The 6,624-nt window shown below is 36.9% G+C and overlaps 1 long non-coding RNA gene across 1 annotated transcript; it reads left to right on the plus strand.

The window, feature by feature from the left end:
* Positions 1 to 615: 615 nt before the first annotated feature.
* On the plus strand, positions 616 to 1,404 carry LOC122643502. The gene is made up of 2 exons (XR_006330179.1): positions 616 to 917; positions 1,272 to 1,404. It is a non-coding gene; the product is annotated as an uncharacterized LOC122643502 (long non-coding RNA).
* Positions 1,405 to 6,624: the final 5,220 nt, after the last annotated feature.

A 6,624-nucleotide genomic window follows, 5' to 3' on the forward strand; every position in this document is an offset into this window, starting at 1 on the left:
GTAGTTGGGTGAGAGTATATATATAGGATGTACAACGGTAGAAACGGGTATCGTGCTGATGCAGCAAGGTAAATTCTGGGGTGGAAGTTCCCATATCACAACTGCAATTATATGAGGAGGGTTCAAGCTTCGATGGATGACATCAGCATTCACTTCAATCTCCCACTTTGATTGGACTATATGCCACATGTCAATCAATCACAGGTGGGTCATTTTATGCCACGTGTCAAGCTTTACATGCTTTTAAATAAGAATGAGGGTGCAAGACAGAAGAACCACAAACCCTTATAGAGAGGCTTTCTTGCTGCCAATTCCATTTTTTACCTGTAAGATAATTAAATTTATCCATACCCAGAAGGCAAAAAGATTCTTGATTCATATTTGATTAAAATTGAAGTCCTTGTAGGAGACTCTTCTTGGGGCTTGGTGTTACTTGACAAACAAGAGGGATAATACTGAAAGGGAGAAAAAAAAAACAGAGTTTCACAAGTGGATGTATGTATGAAAAGTTAGTGTAGGGAAGTAAGTGTGGCTTCAGGCACAAGGAATTTACCAAATTCATGATACGAAGTGCAACCAATAGAATTCTTTGTAGTGTTAAAATGACTGAAACCCCTCTTACAAGCTAAAGAAGTAGTTGAAAAAGACATTGCACCAACAGGAAAATGTTTTAATCATATGATTGGCCTGTAAGAGAATGAAAAAAAAATATATGTGATGAGAACAGTGATCCAGACTTCACCCTTCTCTAAGCAAACCTACAGTTTCTACCTCTCTTAACTTCTCTCTCTCTATTTCCTTCCCACATCCTCTCACCTACCATGAACCACACCCACTTCTCCAAATGGGGTGGCTGCAATCGCTCTTCTCTCCATTGAAGAAGCTCTGGGTTCGTCTGCATTCAGCCCAGAAAAAGAGTATATCCTCCTCCATCCAACCCATCTTCTATTTTCCACATTTTCAGTTTTACTTCTTGAAACCATGCTTTCTTTTTTATAAGTTCTTGCCATGCTCTTCACTGTTTTCTCTATCCATTCTAATCCCCCCTCCCCTCCTCTGCCACTTCTATTTTTATTTTCTTTTCATGGGTTGTATCATAACCAAATTGCAGTCTCTCTCTCTCTCTCTCTCTCTCTCTGGGGATATAAGAGAATGTCATTCTTTTATATTCATTAGCAACTAGTCATTGTACTTACAATACCTTTTTTCAAGCTCTTCTCTCTTTACAATCTCACCTTTCCTTTAACTGGATTTTCTCCTCTGTTTTGCAGGTAGAGGAATATACATACTGTATGATGATGTCAAGTCCTGCCCTTCTGAAGATGTGCATGTCTTGTGGTCGATTTTGGTCCAGTCAAACACTCCTGCTTTACCATCAAAACAATGAAGCACTGGAAGACCTGCAAAAGAAACTACAGAAAGAAGGCTTCATGTACAAACAACACATACTTAAATCTCATTCAAATGCTCATCTGTAAGCCTTTTTTCATTCTCCATCAGCCTCAGGGGAACCAGTTTCTTCCTTTTCTGATCTGTAACTAGTTTTTTAGCAGATTTGGCTCCCAATCTCATGAACATATATTTGTTGTTGTTACAATCCAAATTAGTTTTGATGGGTATCTTTCATATATATAAAAGATGGGTTTCTTTCTTTCATTCAAGTAATCTCTTTCAGAAGGATAGGTGAAACTTTGTTTCTGTCACCAACTAGTCATGTGGCAAACATGTGAGGGTCCATGTTTATAGAAATCAAACTCAATCTCAGTGGTTAAGTTCCAAATCCTAAACAAATAGAAGCAAATCATATGGGAGTTTCTAGCTTATTGGATTAAGCTCCCTGGGACCTTCAGAATGTTTATGTCAATAGTTTGAACTCTTTTAACTGTGAAACTTTATAAGAGACCAATTTTTTCATCTTTTACATCTTTATTGTTTGTTGGGTCCTATTTAGGCTCTTTTTTCCATTTATTGCTCTTACCCTGGGATTTTAGCTTTGGCTTCCCCTTCTCTTCTTCCCCCAAAAAGAGAGAGAGTCATAAAAATGTGTTGCCATTATTGAAACTTTATAGTACATCAAATAAAGATCAAACTCACTTTTAGTCACTACCCATGAGGCTGAAATTTGATCTGTTAGATTGGGATGGGGTCCTCTATGACACTATCACATGTGCCACTCTTGTCCATACACGTGGCAAAGGATGTCGAGCTAGTGACAAATATTAAGTTCACCAAGTCTTGTGATGGTCAGATCCTCTCCACCTTTTTTGTGAATCTGAGTTTATGTTTGAGTTAGCTTATTTAGTATACATTTATAAAATGGATAGTACACCTAACCTGATTTTGAAGTCTTCCAAACAACTTCTTAAAAAATCTGAAACTTTTGAGAAACCTAAACAATGATAAGGTCAACATATTCTGATCTTATGGTTATGGTATAAGGCTTTAACCAGGTTTTTCAGGCTAAAACACAAGAGCCCTTAATGGGAGTATAGAGTTAATTGAAACTTTTTAGGGGGTAAGGAGTAATCAAATATGTTCCTTTTGCTCGTTTAAAGTATTAATAAGCTCATGATTTCCGACGGAAGGAGACTTTTTAATGTCTTTATCTGTATCAGATAACCAGATTTCCATTTTAGGGCCCTTAATTCACAAGTTAGTAGCTATGGACTCTTTTTCATTCCAACTAACGAAGTCAAATGTCCCAACATGAAGCAAAAAGATTCCATAATAACGTTGCCGACAATTTTTGTTTTTTTGTTTGGGAAATTCACATCCCCTCCCTTTACTTTGCCCCAATTATAAAGTCTTCCCCTCTATTTTCAATTATTACAATCCCTCCCCTACAATTTATATTGTATTATAAGTAGACTCAGGCCCTTAGTGTTCCTCTGTTAAGTCGTGACGTAAATGAGGAGTAACACCTTTAATTCCCAAAATACCCTTCTTTCTTCTTCCTCCTGCAACCCCCACCCTCTCCCACCCCTCCGCACCTCTGAGTGACCAAACATCGCCGCTCTCACCACCGGTATCTTAGCACCCACCCCTCTATATCTGTGAATGACCAAACAATGTCGCCTCACCACTGATGTCGCCCTTGCTGAAATCAAAGTGCTGTCGTCTAAGTCTTAGTTGCCACAATGCAGGGCATTTCAAAACTACTTAGGCACTTGTGTTTTTTTTTTTTGGTAAGACACCCAGGCACTTGTTTGAAATATACGGTACATGGCGACGATAGTAAATATGGGAAATACACAAAGTTATGAGCCTTATGCCCCCTCGAGACCTCCACATAGGCATGGAAGTCGTTATGGCCACAAGCAAATCTTCTAATCACGAGTCTCAATTGGATCCGGGTCTTTTCCAATTACTTGGGCGTCCAATTCTTCTCTAATAACCCATCCAATTATTGGGAAGATTTGAACATACATCCCAACAGTTACAAAAAATAAAAAAATAAAAAAAAAAAAAAAAAAATCAAACAAACTTAAGGGCAATCAAAATTGAAAACTCCTAATTCCCTGGTGCTCCTTTCCTCTGCTCTGCTTTCGTTCAAATTGGATTTTGAGAGGCAAGGGTGGGTAGGGGAAGAAGTTGTCATGGGCCAGTCAGGTATAGGGGTGTCACAACCTAGTCCCAACCGATGAAACCGAATTGATCAAAACCGAGATGAGCTTATTGGATCATGTTTCGTTTTGGGGTATTGTGATAATGAAACAAAATCTGACTGCACTAAAACCACTAAGGCACCGAACCAAACTTACAAATTGATCCGAAACCTATATAACCCTATAAAGTAAACTTCTACCCTCCCTTCTCCCCTGAGGTTTTAAAATGCCAAAGTTATCCCTTATTTTTTTCCACCTGTTATTGGTTACTCTATTTTTAAATTGACTGGTTCAAAAGACAACTGATTTGAATTAAAGCAATTGAACCAAGAAAATATCTAATTCCAAATTCAGATTCCCGAACTCTCACAATCAACAACATAAGAACATTGAGCCGCAAATGAAGACGTTCTTCATAATAAAGTATGAAGTGTGGTTATTTTATTTTATTCTTTTCCTTTTGTCTCATCCATCCTTGTCTTTTCCTCTTACCACTAAGGTTTTAGTAATCGGTATCGGCCGACCATGGTTTCATAAAAATTCTTGATTTTTTTTTGTATATTTTAACTTTTGTCCGTATTGATCCACTGATATGAGATTGATCAGGAATCGGTATCGATCTCCACCAATATTGATACCTACATGAATCGGTCAATCCTGTCGATCCGATACTGTAAGAGTAAAATATCATGGGCAGCAAGTATAAGACTATAAATAAAATAAACAAATAGTAAATACAAGACTTATCTGATTGGTATGGCAGATAGTATCGCACCACATCAATAATACACGTCCTCTTGTGTAAGTCGAACAGTAAATGGTAGAGTTGAATCGCATCAAACGATGCTCTTCTTAAGGTTTTTAGATGCCCCAATTCTGCAATCTGGGTTGATCATGTATCTATACCCCCAAGATAAAACAACTCTCTAATCACATAGTTTGCAGTTTCAAATGTGATTACAAAGGGCGTCCAAAGGCTATATTCACTAATTCATCGACACTGACCGACTACGATGGAGAAGAAAAAAAATGTATTTCCAAAAACAATTGTTAAAGAATGAGCAAGACCTCCTCTCTTTATATAGGAGAGGAAGAGACACCCCTAAGGGATGTCTCCAAGAGATATGTCCCAATTCATGTTTTTTCCCATAAGACTTGTTTGTTAGCCACTCAAACAAGTCTTCCAATAGGCACCTATTGGCTATTTAGGTGTCTATTAGGAAAGCACTCAACCCTCCAACAAAATCTTATTTTGAATCTTTAATTTTAAAACAATTAAAAATCCAGCAATCCCTCACAGATTCAAAATACCGATAAAACAAAACACTAAATTAGTGAATATATTAAACATAGTAGAACACATCGTTGCATGTGTCTTTCGGACTTGAATCTACACTAGGTCTAATGAACTTCGCTACAGAGTACGGGTAAAGTCAGACTTCTTGAACCTTTCCTCATTGGCGTAGCCGACAAGCTCACCATCCATATCCTACCAGTCGACCTTACGTGACTTAACCCGTTCATGACAAAACTGGACATTTTTAAAATTGACCTTGTCCCTTATCTTGGTCTCATGGATGTTTAAAGAGTTCACCTTTAAAACTCTCATCGGTAGGCAGCCTCACCTCCTACATCCACTAAGGTCAGCCAGTGTGCACCACAGTTAACACACCCCCACATTTCGTAGGATTTGGCTTGATTAAGAGTATCTAACTCGTCCTCATTTCATTGTGGTGGTACTACTTTCCCACGTAATCAGAATGAGTAAATTTTAGTAGTACTAGTTAGGTCATCGGTGACTTCGTTTGTACCCTTTGAACTTAATTCAGGAGTTAAACCTCTTCACATAGATTGGGTGTCCATCACATGACCTATGACACAGGCTTTAAACTCATTTCTTAAATGTATACCACAATAATGGTCAGAGTAATTTTCTGTCCCGACTATACTGAGCTGATAATGCTACCTTCCTTAGCCTCACCAGATATATGTAATCAAGACATACTAATCTTTATTTCTCTACTGACCATGCCCTTTGTATTTCGTGACACAATATGGCTTTGGTCATCATCATATATCTATCATTTATATTCATAGCATTATGGTTCCAGATCCGATTTTCTTACGATGCCATAAAATAAAATCATAGTGGAACCTATAACTTAGGCTTATATTATTGATTCTATAAATCACCCCACCAACACTTGTTTATACATGCCACCTTTGAACCAAGGTGTTGTTCCAAATACGTTCCATATATACTTGACTTCCTTTCCAAGTAGAAATCAAACATTTTACTTGAACTATTTCTTTGAAAAGAGACTCTGCATACGAATACACGCATTCTCATAATAACCCCCACATTTTGGGTTTATCACATTCAGAAATACAAGCCAAAATAATATGAGAATGCCCTTTGTGGGAAGATTATAACCCCCATACTTCCATACTAATTCAACTGTGCAACTTTACTTGCAAATCAAAATATAGCTTGTTAATAAACAGTCATCCACCCATGCACAAATACTGATAGAATAAGCATCCGACCAATATGTATACAATATCACTTGTCTCTATCAACAATCGATTTGATCAACAAATACGGTCACTTGGCTTTACTTACCAATAGTTGGATTTATTATAATCCAATCAAAATAAATGCCTATTAAACGTGATCAACCAAGCATTCAATGATAACATATGACAATTATGGAAATATCTTAAACCTTACATCATAAACATGTGTCTAAAACATGTAGCACCATTCATATAAAATATGAAAATCATGATGTAAATAATCCACAAATAAAATCATCAAAGCATTGAAACAGGATGTACAAAAAAGAAATAAGAATATTAAATTCTTAAAATAGAGATTCTTAATTCTCTACACTTATAAGTATTTGAATAAATGCAATCCTTAAATAAATACCCATCTATGAACATCACATGCATTGGGCTTAACAAACCAATCACCGAAAAAACAATTATGATGTTTGAAATAAGTTGCTAGATACTT

The sequence above is a fragment of the Telopea speciosissima genome, chromosome 1 (assembly GCF_018873765.1).
Source record: "Telopea speciosissima isolate NSW1024214 ecotype Mountain lineage chromosome 1, Tspe_v1, whole genome shotgun sequence".
Taxonomy (NCBI): Eukaryota; Viridiplantae; Streptophyta; class Magnoliopsida; order Proteales; family Proteaceae; genus Telopea; species Telopea speciosissima.